This window comes from Eretmochelys imbricata, chromosome 7 (assembly GCF_965152235.1).
Source record: "Eretmochelys imbricata isolate rEreImb1 chromosome 7, rEreImb1.hap1, whole genome shotgun sequence".
Taxonomy (NCBI): domain Eukaryota; kingdom Metazoa; phylum Chordata; order Testudines; family Cheloniidae; genus Eretmochelys; species Eretmochelys imbricata.
In genome coordinates, this window is record NC_135578.1 from 110199365 (window position 1) to 110219654 (window position 20290).

Below are 20290 nucleotides of genomic sequence, written 5' to 3' on the forward strand. Positions count from 1 at the left end.
AATTCATTTAGTTTATTATGGGACCAAAATCTGACATGAAGCTCAAAAGCAGAATCAAGGCCTGATCCTGCAAATACTTTCAGCACATCAGTAAATTTACTAACATGGGTATTGCCATAGAAATTGAGGTCGCGGGGAGGGGGATTGCTTAGGTGAATGGACTTACTCATATGCTTAAGGCTCTGATCCAGCTCCACTGAAATCAATGGGAGTTGAATTAGGATGTAAATATTTGCAGGATTAGGCCTGTAACATCGCACCCATGTTCTGGTTGGCAGCTGCTCATATCCTGCACCCTTGTGTAGATGAGTCCTACCAGAAGCCTTAATAAGCTGCATGGAGGTTGAGCTGTGTGCATGGGGTCATTGCTGGGTCATGAGACACTGAAAGTGAATGTCCAGAGCACAGCACAGCCCTGCTAATGTTTTGGAATTGTAGATTAGAAATTTCAAAAGGCTAGAATTCAAACAGCTGCCAATTCAAGCGAGAACTTACCCTTGTGGTTTGAAAATGGAACAATATCATGGGGGAGGGGGGTGAAAACGTGGGATTTGGTGGATTTTTTGCTTGAAAATTTGTGTGTCAAAACCACAAGGTTTTTTTTCTTTGTTTTGTTTTGGGTTTTTTTTGTTTTTGTTTTTTTTTTTTAATTTTGAAATTTCCTTGAAGAGAAAATCAGGTAGGAAGAGATTCCGGAAAGTAGCGCAGAAGGCAGCCTGTTGGCTGTTCTCTGCAGCTCCCTTGGTTCCACAGACATGAAGCCCAGACCCTTTGCCCTCTCCACTGCCAACAAAACCCCTGAGGGAAGCATTTCATCTGGAACTCCATCAGGTGAAGCTTGTAGAGGTTCCTGGACTTTATGCCCCCCTCATGCTGTTTTATTTGGGGAGAGTGTAGTCTGGGCCACAAAAAAATATATATATATAGTTAAAGGACTCTGTCATATCCCTGAGGCCAAATACTAAACTATTATGTTAGGTCTGGTACTGATCTAGTATTAACCTTCCCTTACACTAAGCCCTATGCAAAGTAATGATTTCACACAATCTGTGATGGGGTCTGGTATGTGTTCATTGCTTTACTTATAGGAGAGCTGGCAGTGTTGCTTAACACTTCTGATAACATCCTGTTTTCAGTTACTTAGAACTTAGCAAAAAGAAAAGGAATACTTGTGGCACTTTAGAGACTAACCAATTTATTTGAGCATAAGCTTTCGTGAGCTACAGCTCACTTCATCTCACGAAAGCTTATGCTCAAATAAATTGGTTAGTCTCTAAGGTGCCACAAGTCCTCCTTTTCTTTTTGCGAATACAGACTAACACGGCTGCTACTCTGAAACCTTAGAACTTAGCCACACTTTAACCGTTTGCGCTGAAATGTCCCGTACTCAATGGCTGCTTCAGGCCTGGACAAAGGCCTCTGGACAGCTCTTTTTGCTCATGCTTGGTAGAGACTTGCTAGTTTGGCAACGAAGTTCCCCAAAGATTCCAACCATCGCCTCACAGCTACTATGTGCTCAACCAGACTGAGCATGCACCATCCCAACAGAACACCCAAGTTTATGGGCTGAACACGCCTCTGCCTGCAATTGCTCCTTGTGGCTATAGTGAGCCATTGTGTTGCCAGGCACTGGAAGTCAGAGCAGGGCATCTCTCCTCTGGCTCCCCCTGTTGGCACAGAGAAAAAGGAGGCAGCGGCCTAATTTGAAGAAGAGGACTAAGAAGCAGAGTGGGGATGGAGTCAACTTGTGTGGGGGGATGGAAAACAGGGGAAGATCAGGAGCTGAGGGGGATATGAGAAGAGGGGAACAGTCTAGTGAGGAGGAGACATGTTCGGGGTGGAAGGGTCTGTCACCACTAGAGAACGCTCCCCTCTACATCCTGGAATAGAACCCACCACTCTTGAATCTTAACCTTTTTATTTATAAATCATAGTTATTATGGTAGTGCCTAAGGACCCGTCAAGAATGGGGCCTCACTGTGTTAGGCACTGTACAGACACAAAGTAGTGGATGGTCCCTGCCAAAAGAGCTTACAATCTAAATAGATCAGACAGACATGTAGTGGGGGGAAGGGATGGAACACACAAACAGCAGGAACAATGGGATGGCAGCAAATGTCATGGTAGTTTCATTATATATTTTGGGGGGTGGTACTTAAGAGGGGATAAGTAAATGGAAAAAAGGGAGGGAAGGGAAGGGGGTGAGTGGGGCAGGTGAGAAGAGGGTATGGGGTGTAGGGGTGGAGTGAAACTGAAGTGAAGAGATTGTGACGGAAGGGGTGGGAGAGGGTTGGAGCAAACAGCCAATCAGCACAGGGCAGAGAAAATCCAGTCAACGCTGTAGAAAATTTTCTCAATGTCCAAAAGGTCCCTACTCTGGCTGCTTCTGCTCCTACCAGATGGAGTCTCTGGCTGCCCCCTCTCTGCAGTTTTCCCCAAAGGACACATGGGGCTTGGGGGGAAGGCAGTGCACTACCTGGGTCCTAGTGCCACAAAGTGGGTGGGGTCTCCCCTGCATGCACTTCTATTGAGTATGTTGACTGCACTGAAGCAGTGCATGCTGATGATGTATAATGAGCCTCATGTGAGCCTCATTGTCGGTGTAAAGACAATGGAACTTTGGAACAAAGTGGCTGACTCTAGGACCCGATTTACAGAAGTAATGAGCACTCCTCATTCCATCTGAAGTCAGTGAGAACTCCTGGCAGACAGCACCTCTGAAAAGCAGACCCTACGCCTCTTTGCTGGAATGCAGGGGCTCGTCTATTGAGTCACCTTAGCTTCAGATTCTAAAATGCTGCACTGAGATTCAGCTTAATTTCTGCTGGGTCATGCTGGCAGGTGAGTTCTGCTCGCTACCGCCAGGGTATAAAAAGATTGAGAGTCTCTCTTTTTTGTCCTTTTGTGTTATTTATTTTGGAGTTCCAAATAATGCTACATGCAAAGAAGGGACACCAACTTAGGTTGTGAAAAGAAAAGGAGTACTTGTGGCACCTTAAAGACTACTCTGAAACCTGTCAACTTAGGTTGTGTTTGCTCTACGAGGGCTGATGTAGGGATTTAGCCCATTCACAATCTCTTATGGTGACCCCTAAGATATAAGATGTTCATGAATGCAAAATAATGACCCAAATATTACCCACAGGTACATATGCCCAGTTCCTATTGCTTTCAATTGAAGTTATCATCATGTATTTGCAGGAACAATTTGTGATATTGTTTATTCTCAAAGGATGAAATCCAACCCAGTGCAGAAGATCTGCAAAAGGACCGCTACACCACTTTAAACTCTAAAGGCAAATCCTCGTCCTTTTGACGTCAGTTGTGCCAGGGTTTGTCTCTTCGGACAGGGGTTACGTGGGACTTGAGAGCTCATGAGAACCTTACATGGGACCATTACACTCAGATGAATTTCACCCAACATTTTCCCTTAACTTTGTCTCATACTGCTTCTAAGAAGCAGTTTACGGCAGAGGAAATGTTCACTATTACTGAACGAATATGAAACTTAAGAGAAGAGGAAAAAAGCCTACAAGCCTAGCTGGTGTAATGTTGAAGCATGCGTTTTCACATTTTGCATCATATTGGCAATGTTTGTGTAACACACTGGTGAGTGGGTGGGAGCAGGGGTGCATATATTTGAGAACAAGAGAGGTCCTCCTCTGAGCTGGATCTCATACCTTTAGCTTTGGAGGTCTCCAGTACAATCTCAGTGTGTTGGCACGGAGAGCAATTGTCACTTTTGCATACATACACACAAATAAAAACAGTTGTCCATTATGGGCTGCTTTTGTTGGAAGCATACCTAAGTGGTCTAGAGCAGCATTTCTCAACCCGTGGGTCACAACCCAAAATTGGGTCACCAAAATGTTTCAAAGGGTCATGTAGCAGTTCCTGTGGCTCCAGTCCCCGGGCTGGCTGGGCTCGCCTCCATGCTCCAAGCACTGCAACCTCCGGGGTCCCAGCACCACTCAGGTTTGGCCTAGCCATCATGGTGATGGGAGTCCAGGTGGACCAAATTTGAGTGAGTGGCACTGCAACCCCACGAGCCAGGTCACAACTCCACTGGCACAAATTTGGTCCAGTCAGGAGGGTGGGGCCAAACTTGAGCTGCCCTGCAATCCCGCAGATTGAAATGTCTGGAGCAGAGAGCCAAGCCCATCCAGCAGCACATCACAGGAGCTGCAAGAGCCACCACTGTGGGGTGAGGGGGCAAGATCCAACTGAAACCACCCCATGGCCTCCGTCCCCAGATTATTTACTGGGTCACAACAGGCCATAAACATTTACAAATGGGTCCTGTGCCCAAAAAGTTTGAGAACCAGAGGTCTAGAGGTACCTTCTGATATATTTGCATCTATTTAAAAAAATAATCTAGAAGCATATTGGTCTGTCATTTGTAGTACTCAGTCTGAAATGATGTAAGGGCCAGATTTGGACTTGAAGTACAGGCTCTCCCAAAGGAGAGTGAGTCAAGACCTTGGGTCCAGGTATGTGGGAATAAGTGGGAATACTGGACTGTTGACTCCCTTCCTGGAGCAAATGGGCAGTGATTGGCTGGAGGATGGATAGGGTATGGGAAAAGCCTCAGTTCAAGTCCCCCAATATTTGCTGGCCAGAGTGAGGTGAGTACAACTTAAATGTGGTATAGTCCAGCAGTATATTACTACCCCTGAGGAACAAAGAGTAAGCAGGGGAGGAATTGTGACTCAGTGGGTTGAATCTAAAGCACGGTGCCTCCATGGGCCACTTGGGTGGATCTTGCCCTTGCTCAGAGCTGTCCCTGAAGTTACAATCTAGCCCTAAATGCTAAAATTGTTAATTCAGAACTGCAGGTATCTTAGAGATGTAAAAATCAAAATGTTCTGATGATGACATGCTTTGACAGCAGTATCTCATGATAGAAGCAGTTTTCGTCAATGCTCCAAGCTTTATATCTTCTTTATTTAAACTAGTAGTTGTGGTAGTAACTTTCTTTGTTTGTTTGTTTTTTAACTCCTAAACATGAAAAGCAAATGTGAATCAACCACTTTAAATTAAATATGGGAAACAATTACATTTTGGCAGTTTAATTGCATTCTTCCCCCAACATGGCATTCTAAACAAGATAGCACATGTATTTAGCATGCTGATTATAGTTTTAGATTGTTTTGCAATTAAGAAAGTATCCCTAAAAGAGATAAAATAATTGGTTGACTAAATCATTATTTCTTGAGGGAACAATATTAAGAAATGAATGTTGAATGGCTATATCCATAATAATTAGCTTTTAAATCACTGCTTAAAGGTTGTAGGGTTGTAGCCTTCAAAATTGTGTGTCTCGTTCAATTTGTGTGCATATTATTCAAATTCTCTTGTTAAAAAATAAAAGTAGCCTTCATTGTGGCTGATGTGGAATATCATCACTGTCATCTGTTATGGCAGACAAATCCCAAAAGCGTCCATCACTGCAAGTCCTCACGTGGCCAAGGGGCCTCATCCCATTGACATACCAGATCAAGGAAGTGATGCTAACTGGTTTCCACCACTGCATCATAACATAGCTTCAGCATTCAGAGCACAATCCAGCTCCCAATAAATTCAAAGGAAGTTTTGCTATTGACACCCCACCCCCACGCCCAGAGAGAACACGGCAGGATCGTGATTCACAATGAAACAGACAGAATTTTCTGGAAATTCTCTTCAAGGACCTGATAACTCTTTTTTTAAAAAAGATCTTTGTCTTGAAGAGCCAGTTCAGCTTGCTTAGACCTTTTCTGAGACAATAAAACTTCCTAGTTTCGTGATGCTCTTTAAAGTAGCATCAATTTAATAAAGCATTTGCCAATAGGGTATTGACAGAAAATATATGGAGGTTACATCAATAGTGGTTAGAGTGAGGATTCTTAGTGTACTAGAAGAGGAAGTTAAGTCCAGGCGTAGGGTGAAAAAAAAAGTGTGATGGTGGGAAATGGAGTGAAACAATGATGAAAGATGAATGCTTAGGGATCTAATCTATGAACGTTTCAAGGCCCAGGAATGTGTGTCTGTACCTTACAGATCATGGGCGTGATCCAGCTCTCATTGAAGTAAATGGGAATCTTCTGGGCTGTGATTGCTCATCTAAGTCACATGGTATTATTTCTGCTCCCCTGACTGGATGAATGAAACTTTTTAGACAGGAGAATAGTATATGACAAATCCCAGTTATGGAACAAAGAAATTCCAGTGTGAACTTCTGGATTAATAACTATTCATACTAAAACTCATGAAATGTAGGCATTTGCTAATGTTTTCATAGAAATCGGATGGCCACTCAAATACATGGAAATAATGAATCATGTGACCCCTCCCCCCACACACACACACACCATACACACACAAGTAGCACCCCATTTATGCAGGAATATATTTGGCTGGATTTGAGGGAGAGGGGGAGAACAGAAAAAATGTGTAAGCATTACCTGAGAATTGCAAGTACAGTAAGGAGAAACTTTCACCTTCTGCTTCTTTCTTAAGTTCTATAGTGGTAAAAGCACAAACTGTGATCTGTTGCTAAGGGACTGTCAGCAACAATCTTAATTCAGCAAACTAGATTCAGACTAGATTCCCAGGATGATAGAAAAAAGGAAGGGCATTAGGAACCTTCTACTACCATGTCCAACAGCTAGTATTCTGTTTTTTAAACATAATCAGTTTCTGACACAGAAGGTATTCTTTAAACAAATACACAAATTAGTGAGCTGCAGAATTAGAAAGGGGGAGAATTAATTAGCTGCATGCCAGACATTGAGGGAAAATAGACCAGAAACAATATCTATTCCAAAGAGAATGTGTACAGACTATGGAATAATAGACTGGCTATTTCTTCTCTCTCTCTCTTTGGTAAAAAAAAAAATCTGGAAAATGCCTTATAGCTCATCATATTTTTAGCTTCTGGCACATATTTTATTAACTTCCATTATATTTAGAAACAAAACAGACCACTATTTTAAAAAACATGTTATAAATAAAAAAATTGCGATGGCATATTCAAAGAATAATTAAAGACCCTTATGAAAGTTAAAAGCAGAAAGGGAGCTTGGAAGGAGATTTTTTTCACATACAAAATATTTCACTAAAATAATATTAACCCCTAAAGGTTCACAGTTGCATGGACACCATGTGAGTCCCATTGGATTTAATGGGGCCTCTGGGTTTAAAACCTCACACGACTCTGAAAATTTAGGGCTAAGGACTTGGCTTGAATTCATAATAGAATCCAGACCTCTGCAGAAGGAGGCTTTGCTGCAGGTCAATGAGAGTTTTGCTTAAGTAAAGACTGTAAGATTGGGGCCATGCTTCACATGCTTAATAATTTGCTTGGCTGTGATTACAGTACCACACGTAAGCTAATCAATGGTATTGCTGTTCCATGAGAAAGGAAGGACCACATACTCCAAACCACCTAACCCCAATCAGGGTCTTTGAAAAGTGCTTTGCAAATATGAAAATTTTAAACCTACCAACTTCAGATGAACATATGTCGGTATAACTATGTTGCTCATGGGGGTGGAAAATCCACACCTCCTGAGCGACTTATTTATACTAATCTCTAACCCCTGATGTAGACAGCTCTATGGCGACAAGAGAGCTTCTCTCTTCAACATAGCTGTTGCCTTTTGGGGAGAATCTACACCGATGAGAGAAGCTCTCCCTTTGATATAAGCAGCGTCTTCAGTAAGCACTACAGTGGCGCAGCTGCACTGGTGCAGCTATGCCACTGCAGTGCTGTAAGTGTAGACAAGCCCAAGCTTTTGCCCTTATATAGAGCTCTTCTTCAGGTCTCCTGTTCTCCTTTCCTCCCTATGACTGGAGAGGTGTTAACAGGGCACTCCGCCTTGAATGGTTCCTGGAAGGATGTGTTAGCTACTTGTGCTAACCAATTTGTTCCACTTTCTATTTAGCTGTGACACTCTGGGTATGTCTACACTGCTATTAGGCTGGTCCATACCAGCTGACTCAGGGTTGTGGGGCTCAGGGCAAGGGGCTGTAATTGCAGTGTGGATGTTCAGGCTTCGGCTGGAGCCTGATATCTGGGACCATCGCCCCTCACAGGGTCCAAGAGCTGGGGCTTCAGCACAAGCCTGAATTTCTACACCACAACTAAACAGCCCTTTAGCCCAAGCCCTGTGAGCCCAAGTCAAACTGGCATGGGCCAGTGGGTGTTTAATTTCAGTGTAGACATACCATCTGAGTACATTTCCCAGACCTGAAGAACTCTATGAAAGTCTGAAAGCTTGTCTCTCTCACCAACAGAAATAGATCCAATAAAATATATTACCTCACCCACCTTGTCTCTCACAAATAACAAAGGGAAATATTCAATAATTAATCATTCTCTCCTATGCATTTCCTCCTATTTCAGAGGTCCCAAAGTCCAAACCTACCACCGGTTTTCTTGTGTGACACCCGAGGTACACACTATATTGATGCTAAATTCACAAGGGAATGCCATTGGATCATGGAGCCATCTTGCAGCGCTCAGGTAAAGCTTGGTATTTTTTTTATTAGTAGTAATAGTAGTATTTTCATTTTATTTTATTATTATTTATTATATTTATTATCTTATTTTATAGCAAATATTTTGCTGTGGTGAATGTATGCTTCAGGCCCAATCTGCCCTGCAGTTACATGGTGCTTGGGAATCTTCTTGAAAATTGGTAATAGAATCCCAAATTTGTCTGGGTATGGAAGAAATCCAACTAGGGACATAAGGCCTGCATTAGCCCAGCATTGCCTCATGGAGAACCCACAAAAACACCTGAAATTAGTAACCTGGTAAGAGAATTTCTAGCACTGACCCAATTAACATAGAGTTCAAATTCCATGAAAACAGAGGTTTATAAGTAGAGATGAATGAAACTCTAGTTATGAAGTCTGAAACAATGTATCAGTTTAATTACACATAAAAAGTCAACTCAAGGGCCAGATCCTCCACTGATGGAAACTGGTATAGTGCTGTAAAAGCAAATGGAGCTATGGTGCTTTACACCAGCAGAAGATCTGGCCCAAGGTTTCTCAAAAGGCTCTTAAAGGTTTGCAGATCTTTTGAGTGAGGCTGCCCCATGTTCTGAGCAAAATTGGGCAGATTGATGGGTTTTTATCAAACCCATTCAGAACTTGTGGTTTCATGTGGTTTCAATCCAAAACTAGATGAGATTTGGTGGCTTCAACTGAGTTTTATCTGAGACGTTTGGGTGCATTTGACTCTGAAAACTGAAGTGATGCACTGAAGGTCAAAGTTGATGAGTGGAAAGGATGGGTCTACATGGATCAAAACTGAAAATCAACTTATAACCAAATGTGAACATGTATCAATACATCAGATTCACCCTCAGAAAACTTTGAGGGGCTTGAAACCATGATCCAAATGTGGGTTGAGGCCACATCTCTATTTATAATGGAAATGCTTACACAACCTTAATCATACCATCAGAGGAGACACATTTATGTCTTCCGATAACATCGTATACTTGAGAAGCAATACTTCAAGTGTCTTGATAAATTCAATCTATTTTATAGGATTTCTCGGTAACTCCACCTACATTCCACCCAATTCCCAGAGATTATTATGGAAATTACTAAGTGAACATAACATGGACACTTGGGCTGTAGAGGGACTGAAAACAGTGCACCAACATAATACCATGCATTAACTTGCTTTCCCTCTGCACCTCCACAATGTACTTTTGTGTTCAAAATAAGAAGGGCTGGTCCCAAAGCCTTGAAGAATATTAAATAAATAAAAGCACAATAGAATCCCTCATTGAAATAAATTATCTTCTCATATAAAAATCTTCTAAAGCTCATTTCCAGAAGAGTAATAGAGCTGCCAGTCCAACACCTGCAGGGTTGGAAATAATTTACTTAGCCTTCTTGACTTTTAGGCAGGTTCTTCATTTGATGAATGGCTCAATTAAACATCTGTTAATCACAGCATTATCTCTTCTCAAGGTGAATACCTATTCCTCATATCCTATCCTTCCATCAGATAACATCAGACATTCCCCCAATCCACAAGGCAAGATGCATCTTAAGGTTTAAATAAACTTGTAGGGGAACAATATACCCAACCTCGTCACCCTGCTTGAGGAAACAATTGTGGAGTATGCACTTTTTATTGCCCTTCCCCCATCAACACAACCTTCCCATAACCTCAGGCTCCTGAACTCTCTTGTACATTTTAGGCCTTGATAATAAAGCAACATCTGCAAACTTACAAGTGCTTTACTCAAGTTAATTGAGTAAATTGAAGCAAGATGCAGTGTAGGGGTGATCTATGATCCCAGGTTGAGAGCCTAGAAGGGAGACAACAGATTTACTGCAAAGACAGTGGGCGGCCTTTTGTTCAGACCCTGGTTCACGGGAAGTTTGAGGTCATGAGGGATTAAAATATCTTTAGAAACAAATGGAATAATTTGACTGAAATATAAGGCACACAGTGCCAGCTTATGCCAGGAAACCAGGTGTGATTTATTTGCCTTCAATCCAACACATTTTTCTGATATCTTCCCCCATTAGGTTGAATTTATAGATTATTGGGAGAGTATGTATCCTTATCTCTCTTCCCTTGACATATGTGTACTCTTGGGAGCAGTTCTGTGTATTTGCAAAATACATAAAACAGTGTATTTCCCTGCTGGGTATGAGATGGCTGCAGGGGTGGCAATCTCAATTTAAACCTTTAAATCTTATTTAAAAAAAAACACATTAATGTCTTTTTTAATAAGCAATTCCCAAACAAGTAGAGTTAAGCAGATAATACTCTTTCTCTTAGAATCTCTACAAATCATTAAGTTTAAGTACAATTCGCCACCTTGAAGCAATTGGATACATTGTAATTTGTTTTATGGTCTCACAGATGCAAGGTATTTGCTGAGCTATAAATACATAAAAGTGTTTTATATGAACAACTCGTACCCTGTATGATTTGGGGAAGGGGAACCTCTCCCAGTTTTGCTTTTTATTTTATTTTTTTTGCCTTACTCACTTTGAGTGGGCTATATTGTCCCTTTTGTAGTTTCTCTGCTGCTTTATTAAATCCCAAATTCCTTACAAAACTGTACAATTTTAATAACACAAATCCATGCAGGTCATAAAGCTGTCCAAATGTACATAGCACCAGCAGTGATCAACTGTAGTGATGTCATCAGCCCTGATTAGCTAGAGCTGGTCACACGACAAGATTTTATTACAAGTGTCATTTACATTTTTGACAGTTTTACAAGGCTTAATGGCTTTGTATTAAATACACTGTGTTTCAAGGAAACTGACAGTTTGGGGCATCTTGCAAACACAATGCTATGGCATTACCTCAGAAACAATATTCAGGAAAGCTGAAACATCTTGTATCCTTCTTGCCAGCATTACTATGGTACAAGGAGTTCACTTAAGCCAAGGTTTAATTCTAAGGACTAGAAAAAGCTAAGAAAATATATTTTCCTTTATACCAGCTGGTCTTTCCTTCTATTCAAAACACAGAACATATTGTCCCACAACCTGCTAAAAACTCCTGGCACCAGAAATTCAGCAATTGCAGAAAAATCTAAGGCACGTCCACCACAGAAATCAATGGGGGAATGTTTGGATTAACAGGTTTATGTGTCAGTCAGCTGTGTGAAATTTTTCAAGCCCTGCTCAGTTTTTTAAAAATGCTTGGGAACCTATTGAGCAGGTTTGGGAAGAGTTTCAAGTGAGCCTATGTCCATTTGTGGGTTGGGGTGGAAACTTTGCGAAACTTTGTAGTTTCTCACATGGTTTGAATCAGAAACTGGGGAGGAAATTGGCAATTTTAGCTGTGTTCCACTTTGAGTTTTGAACCTAAAGTATGGATGGCCTGAAGCCGTCCGCCTCCAATCCAAAGCACCTCAGACCAAAGATTGTTCTAAATCCAGATTTGAGTCTGTGCTTTTTGATATAAACCGGTCTCTTCCCAAAATTCAAACTCAGGGAATGGGAACCCACCTGACCTGAAACAAACAAATACAAAAGTTATTATGTTAACAAACCCCAGTGTGGACTGATGATGCTTAGTTATGCACGTAGTGTTTAACACCACCCTCCACTGGATGGAATATCTACTCATAGATGTATAAATTCTCCCTGCTGGTCGAGCTAGTGAAGCCAACTGGGTTTGGGATTTTTTAACATGAAATCTATTTTTGATCCCACATGTATGTGATTTGCTGCCAACCTTGATACCTGTATGTATGTGACAATGGATCGTTATGCTGATTTCCCATTAAATTTAGCACAAATATCTAGGGCATGTCTACTTACAAATTTTGCATTGCTTTAAGTATACCAGTATTGTTAAAGTGATACAATCCCTCCAGTGTGGATGCAGTTATATCAATGTAATTTATTCCCATCTGGGAGGGGGAATAAGCTAAATCAGTGCAAGGCACCTACAAGCTGATATAACTGCATTCACATGAGTGGCTGTTCTCATAGAATTTTACCTCATAGAATTTTAGGGTTGGAAGAGATCTCGGGAGATCATCTTGTCCAACCCCCAATTCAAAGCTGGTATGACTATTCTGGTAAAAAAAAAAAAATTAACTCTCCTAACTGAAATAGTTATGCTGGTACAAAAACTGTGTGTAGGCCAGGTCTTACAAGGTGGAAGGTTGATATTGTGTGTGTTTCTGAGTTGGGCTCTGTAAAGAATTTACTCAACTACTTTGATATTTCAAACCAGTTTCGAATATATATTCCCTTAAAGTCTTAATTCAGTAGGCAAAAACATTTACATTGTGTATACCCCTGTAACAAAATAATCCATCAAACAAGACAGAAGCCTTGTGGAATGCAAATGAAGGACTTTAACAGAAAAGTGCTAACTTCAAAGCAAATGATCATTGTGTGTGATGATCAGACGTCAAAGACTCAAAATGCATTCCTCACGCTCCGTCATCAAAGGAAAAGCCCACATGGGAGTGACACTGTCAGCTCGTGTTCTGTGAGAAGAAGCTATAAGTATGGATTCAAAGAAAGATCCTGCACTTCTAGACTGTTCGGACTCTTACAGGAAGCGTACTAGATGCAAAGCGAAGATCCCCAGAGACAATCTGGGTACCCTGAAAAGACTTTTGGGAAACTGTCAGTTTTTACATCTCTGCCACCATTTGGACTTACAAACTGTGACTCACCCGTGCATATATTTTACCTGCTTTAACCTCTCCAAAACTCTCATTTCCTTTTCGTAGCTAATAAACTTTTAGTTTACTATAGAATTGGCTGCCAACATTGTCTTTGCTGTAAGTTTTAGGGTACCAATTGACCTGGGGTAAGTGACTGGTCTCTGGGGAGTAGGAGCAACCTGATGTGATGTGATTTTTGGTTTAAGTGACCTTTTATCACAAAGTCCAGTTTGTCTGGGTGGCAAGGGGGATAGACTGAAGAGGCTAAGGGGACTCTCTGTGATGCCATGGTAAGACTGGCATTATTATCCAGGAGTTCACATTTGTCACTGGCTTGGTGAAATCTAATTATAGAACACACCACCAGTTTGAGATATCTGCCTGTTTTCTGACAAGCTGCCCTGAGGTAGGCGCTCACAGTCATGAGCCACTCTGGACAGCATGACAGCATGATCCAGGGACATGGCTTCTCCCATCTCAGAGGTAGGTGATGGGGAAACAGAGGGAACCATCAGACTGATTCTCACCTGCTAAATCTGTGGGCGGGGCAGGAGACACAGGATTCAGTAAGCAGCGTTCCACCCCCCACATTCAGAGGCGAGTAATGCAGCTCCACCCAGCACCAGCTATTTTCTAATCAGAAAATCTGCCCACCTGATGGGAATACACACAAAGGTTATTCCAGCCTGAGGGCTGTCGTAACTCTACTGGGTTTTGTGGAGAGGGGTGGGGAGACTGCAAGACCAAGGAGAGAGAGTTATGGAGTGTGGAAAGATAGGAAGACAATGAGCACAAGTTTCCCCCACCCTTCCTGCCAGTTACATGGTTCCTGTGCATGCCTATACTGGTGTGTGCTGACGAAAGGGGATGGGTTCCCTTACAAAGGGATGGCTTCCCTTAAAAAAGCAGGCCAGCCTTACTCCTGAAGATGTCAGCCTGGTGCAGATCCAATATCTATGGCCATCGACTGCCTCTTTGGCTCAGCGATAGGCTGTTCTATATTAAAGGTTGGAAATGAAAGTGAAAGCACATGTGAGACGTGCTAAACAGAAATCGTAGAACTTGAGACTCAGTTATATGCCAGAAGCCACAACCAGATAGAAATCACAGGTTAGTCAGGAAATTACTTGCATTTCATTTGGGGCCACATCTCTTGAGAGGACGCTGGCCTTTTCCTGTTGTATAGTGAGGTTGCCGCAGGGTATAATTTGCCTTTTTCATAAGCATGGGTGCTATCTCCCCCTTTCTCAAAGAGACTTTTCAAAAACAGCCCAGGAGAATCCCATGTGGCACATTAGCAACAGGACAATGGCAAAGTAATTATCAACTGACTTCCTTACAGTAAGCTTCAGTAATCTTGATGTATTGCTAGCATAGCTCTGCAATAAAACTCAGCCAGCTTGTTCCTCTGCTCATATTAAAAACACCCCCTAGCTACAGCTTCAAAGGATCAAATCCTGCTTTGTCCTTTTGGGGATGAGAAGAAGTAACTGGCTGCTGAGTCCTCGGCTCCTTAAATCCTGGCCCGCCCCGGGGAAGATTCCCTTGGAGTAGGATGGGGCTCTGGCCAGGATCTGAGGTGTACTTTTGTTAGTCCCTTTAAAAGTAGCTGCATTCTCCTGCCCCCTGCCTAACATGTCTTGCACGCTTAACAGTGTAGCCATCTGGGGGAGAGGCTGCCATGCCCCCAACTCAGCAGATGCCCCCTGGGGTGCAGTGTGCTCGCCATCAAGGGGGCTCAGTATTTCTCCTAGCGTTCTCCACAGTACTAAGGGAAAATCCTCCTCAGTTGTTTACACCATCTTCCCCTCCCACCCCTTGCACCCATGCTAGAATAGGCAAGAATTAGCCCTGTGTGTGCAGATTATTATGCTAAAGGCGAGAGTCGTAAACATCTTCATAGGCTCTTTGGAGCTTTTCACTTGGTTCTTCCACCTGCCCCAAGAATGGAAGAACAGGGAGTACCCTATATAATATCCTGCAGCCTTTTAGAGATGGTCACAATTCATTATTCTCACAGTTTGCCCCTCCCAATGGGATCCCTGCCTTGATTTGATGGATTTATGGAGCAGAGGACTCATCTGTGGCATCCATAGATAAAAGTTGGCACATAGATAAAATGTTGGCACAATGCCGTAGTCCCCAGTCTTGGATCTTTATACAAGCAAACTTCCATTAAGTTCAAAGGGTCATGCCCTACCAGTCATTTCTAAGCTCTGTTCCATATTGAGAAGCCCATCTCAGAAACAGATGGGATGATAAGAGATCACGTATTTTACAGTTTTTCTAGCTTTTTTCCTGTTCTCCATGCAAACAAATGGCAATTTTTACAAACAAGCAACTGCCATGGAACAGTATTCTACTGTGAACATAACATATAATCCAGAGCAAACAGGTTAAAAATATATTCTCTAGGATGAAGTTTCAGCAGTTCTTGGTTTAAAAAAATAGAAGTTTTCAGACAGTATTTGTGTAAATGTGACCAAATTAGCCAATTCTTAATGAAATTCCCCCAAAATCTTAGTTTTTTTCCTATCTAAATTTACAGTGTGGAAATTGTTTTGCACATGTATAATGGGGAGATAATTATGGACCTCTCACTATTACCTGTATTCAAGATATCTTCCCACAGCTGTTCTGAAACATCCATGTTATTCTATGTCATTCCTCACCTACTGTTAACTGTCAGCACTTTCATGTTCACGTCATTTAAACAATAAGAATCCGTCTCTGTTTTTTTAGTGTACTGCATCACATGTGCACATTTATGGCCAGATCCTCAGCTTGTGCAAAGCAGGTTAGTGCAGTTTACTGATTTACACTAGCTGAGAATCAGGCTCTTATTGTCAACTCTCATGACCAGCAATTTGTTGTCCTCTGTGCTGGGTACCAACCTTGATTATCCCCTCCTTGTTACCCAGCTCTAACCAGCTGACGACTCTCAAACCTTAAAGGTCAGATATTGGTGCTTTGAGCATCCAGATAACAAACAACTGCTATTACCAAAATATTAAGAAGGTGGTCTCATGGTAGCAGATTAGTGATTTACATCAGTTCTAGAACAGTTTGTTTTTTTTTAAATCCATGGGATCGCTCAATGAAGTTATCAGTTCTTTCCATGCTGCACAAAATGAGTTCTCCAGCAGTGCTGGATCAGGCACATGGTGCATCCACTTAGATGTGCCAGGGTTCCCAGGGAATGTCAGCGCTTAGGAAAAACAACCACCACAACCCAACAACCACCATAAAATCCCACTGCCATTAGTGCACAGGAGGTTCAATGGCAGCCTGCCATGAAGGGGATAATGAATTCCACTTCGGGAAAAGTTGCATTACTATGACTCTTCCCTGGAAATAAAAATGCACATTAAACTCTACTGGACCTGATTCTGCAGGCCTCACACAATCTCTTCTTAAACAAAGCTACTGGAAGTCAATGGGAGTTTTGCTTGAGATGAGGATCGAGGCCTCCATCCTCTCTCTCCACAAGCAGACTCTAGTATCTGTATGGAGCCCAGTTGACTTCAGCAGGATTGTGGAGATGTAGAGGTAGCTCTCTGGAGACATTTGCAGGATTGGGGCCTAAATTAGCTGTGCAGGGTTGAGTCCAAGTAACTTGAAACAAACGTATTTGGGAGGGGGGAAATGTACATGTTTCTTGTATTTCTAAAGTTCTGTTTTTCCCATATGCTTAAAAAAAATCTATTTACAATATCGTACCAACAGAGACTGTAAAATAGTTTGGTGGGCTACAAAAATGACTCAGTTAAGCCAAAGTGCAATTTAAATAAATTCTGCTAGCTATGAATCTGTGGGGAACACATTAAAATAATTATAAAAAAAATACAGTGTTTCCAGGGGCTATGATTTGGGCTTTTGGGTTTTTATTTGGTTTTGGTTTGGTTTGGGATTTTTTGCAAAGGGATGGATTAATGCACAACTACAGGCTTCAACACTGACATGATTTTAATATCACATATTGTCGCATCTACTAAAAAAAGAAAAAAAAATCACTCGGATTTTTTTTTAATTCCCTCCCTTGTGTGCAACGTGTGTTAAGGCAAAGTGGCATAGAGGAGAGGTCAAGAATAGTTCCTTTTCCAAATCTATGTTGATTGAATTAAAATGTTTGAATTTTATTGAACAGGGAAAAAGAGATTTTTAAAAGCCTATCCGTGACCCCCATCAATAGCATTTTTATAAAACTTTTGTTTCAAATGTATGTTATTAGCTGTATATCCTGTGCTGTATATTAATAAAACAATGGAATTTTTTATTTCTTTTTCTCATAAATTACATAATTCAAACCTTAAAACACCTTTAATGAACACTGACTCAGCATGTGGCACTTAATAAAATTGGGCTAAACTCGTTTTCTGCTTGACAGGCTACCAGTGGAGAATGTGCCCTACAAGTAAATGATTAAGAGGCAGAAATCTTTTCTGGACTACTATTAAACACTTCAAAGATTTTCAAAGTCAGATAAAATGAAAAGCAAATGTGTTTCACTGCCTCTCAAATACCTCAAATGTTTTAGCAGGTGCAAGCAATGAAACCTTCTGTAGTGACAGCACTTTAGGGTCTGCAAAGTGCACCCTACTGAATTATGGGAAAGCTGGGCTTACTTCATAAAAATTCATGATTTTAGATGAGGAAAGATGTGTGTCCTTAATACCCACCGACATATGTAGCACAGAAGGAAAGTACTGTTGTGTCTTCCTGTGTCATAATCATGTCTTAACCCTTTCTAGACTTGTTAAACCATTTTACTCTGAGTCGCATGGTCCTTAGCCCTTGCAGACTTCACTTTTATGAATGCATTAAAATAAGAGCAGGCCAGATCGCTTTAACTCTTCATATTCTTTCATATCATCAATGCACAAACAGCTACTGAGGTATGTGAAAGGAAGGCTGGTCCAGTGGTTCAGGGATAAACCTATGACTTAGGAGACCTGGATTCAAGTCCCTCCTTTGCCATAGACCTCCTGTGTGACCCTGAGGAAGTCAGTCAGGGCCAGATTTTTAAAGGTATTGAAGTGGGAGTTAGGCACCTGAATACCTTGAAAAAACTAAGACTTAGCCTCTCAGTGCCTCAGTTCCCTTTATCTCAGTCACTCAGGAAGAAAGACAAGATGCCAGGATGTAGTTTTCATGGAGAGAGAGTTTCGCTGGCAGGAGTGGGGTATAAATACCCTCCCACACCCCCAATGCATATGCAAGTCTGTGCTGTCACCTGAGCTAGCCTCTTTCCTGCTGCTCTTTGGTTCAGGTAAGTGCCTCCTTCTTTTCCCTTCTTGCCCTTTTCTCAAGACCCAAGGCAGTGTGGAGGAGTTTAAAGGAGCCACTACCTCCTTTCTGCTGCCCAGGTAAAGTCCTGCCATTTTCAACGCTGCAGTGAGCCCAATCTGTAAACTGGGGATAACAGCTCTGCCCTCCCTCACAGGCGTGTTGTGAGAATAGCTATAATAGAGACTGTGAGGCATGCCGATAATATGGTAATGGGGTGGGAGGCATATAAGCCCGGGTGTGAATCTACAGTGCACCAGCTTGCCACTCAGTAACATCTTGTGCGGACCCTGCTGCAATGCAGTGAAAGTCCCAGAGCAAATTTTGGCATAACACTGCCCTACCTCACAGGGCTGTGTGAAGATAAATACTTTAAAGATTGTGAGGTGCTCAGATACTATGGTATTGTCCTCTTTTAGAAAACTGTAAATGAGAGTCATGTTCATAAAAGTGAAGGATAGGTACCATCTGGGCAGGTGCTGTGGAAACTACTCTCACATATGCTCTGCCAATTTAACAGAAAACATACCTCAGTCTTGGTCTGCAGCTATTTATGCTTTGGCTCACTCCTGAACTGATGGATCCCAGGACAAATACATGCCAGCTCTGCGACTAGAAGGTGGGACTATGGTACCTGGGCCTAGCCTGGCCATGGCTCGGAAGAGCCTCAGGAAAAAGGTCATACAGGCTTCAGGTGGTGTCATCTGTTCTTAGGAAATGCCACAGGGCTGGTGAAGGTACAGTATGCCTCCCCCCACCTCAACATGCCCCCACTCACCACAAGCTTGGCTAGCCCTGTGTAAATCCCAGCCCCACACAAGATTCTCAGGAAAGGTGCTGTGGAGATGGCTGTACTACCCATGAGCACTATAGGGATGAATGTGCCCTGAGATATGCAATCTAGGCTTTTGTAAGGAAAGGTCAAATGTATTAGATAATGCACCACCTCACCCAGGTTGTGTGTGTTTTAATTAGTTCGATAAAAGAAGAATGCTGTACACAATAGGTGAGCTGCACCATGTCCAATTGTATCAATGAAATGTAACAGGTTTTAATAAAATACAAAATTTGTACCTATTATTTGACATTTCTGGAATTTAGTTATCTGTGGCATACTGCTACGTAAATTGTCCAGAATAAACTCTCTGATGAATAACATGCATGATTAACTTTAAAGCAGCACTAGTATAATTAAATGCAAAATATTACACTGAACCCAACGTTATGGTTAAGATTTTACATGCACGACGGTAATGACATTCAATGTTATGCTTCCCACAGCGCCTGTAAACCAAGACTTGCACAAGTATATTATTTCCTATCACTGTATGCAGTGGTGGTAGTTCTTCCGTGTGTGTGGAGAGAGGCTGTGTTATGCATATGAATGTATCTCAATTTGCAATAATAGAACTACACAGATGATCAGCCATTGAAAGAAACACATGAAATCAGAATTATAGAAACCGAGAACAAATGTCTTTAGCCCTGCTCCTGCCAGGTAATCCATAAAAGAGTATCTCTCACACATACACACACACAATATTTCAGATCAACTCAAAATATTTATGGGTTAGATTCACAGCAAGGGTAAATCTGCATCGCTCCCTTGAAGTCAATGGAGTAACACCACTTTATCCAGCTGAAGATCTGGCCTTCAAGTCATTCTGATTTTCAGAAGAAAAAAACAAACAAACAAAAAAAACAAATAAAAACCAGGAGTGATGTTTCTTTTGTGGACTTGAAGACTGAACCTATATTTTAAAAATTGGATACTTACATTTTCTTTCAATAAACTAATATCTTATGGTTTTCGTCTTTTGATTAGCTTTTTATTGGCAGTG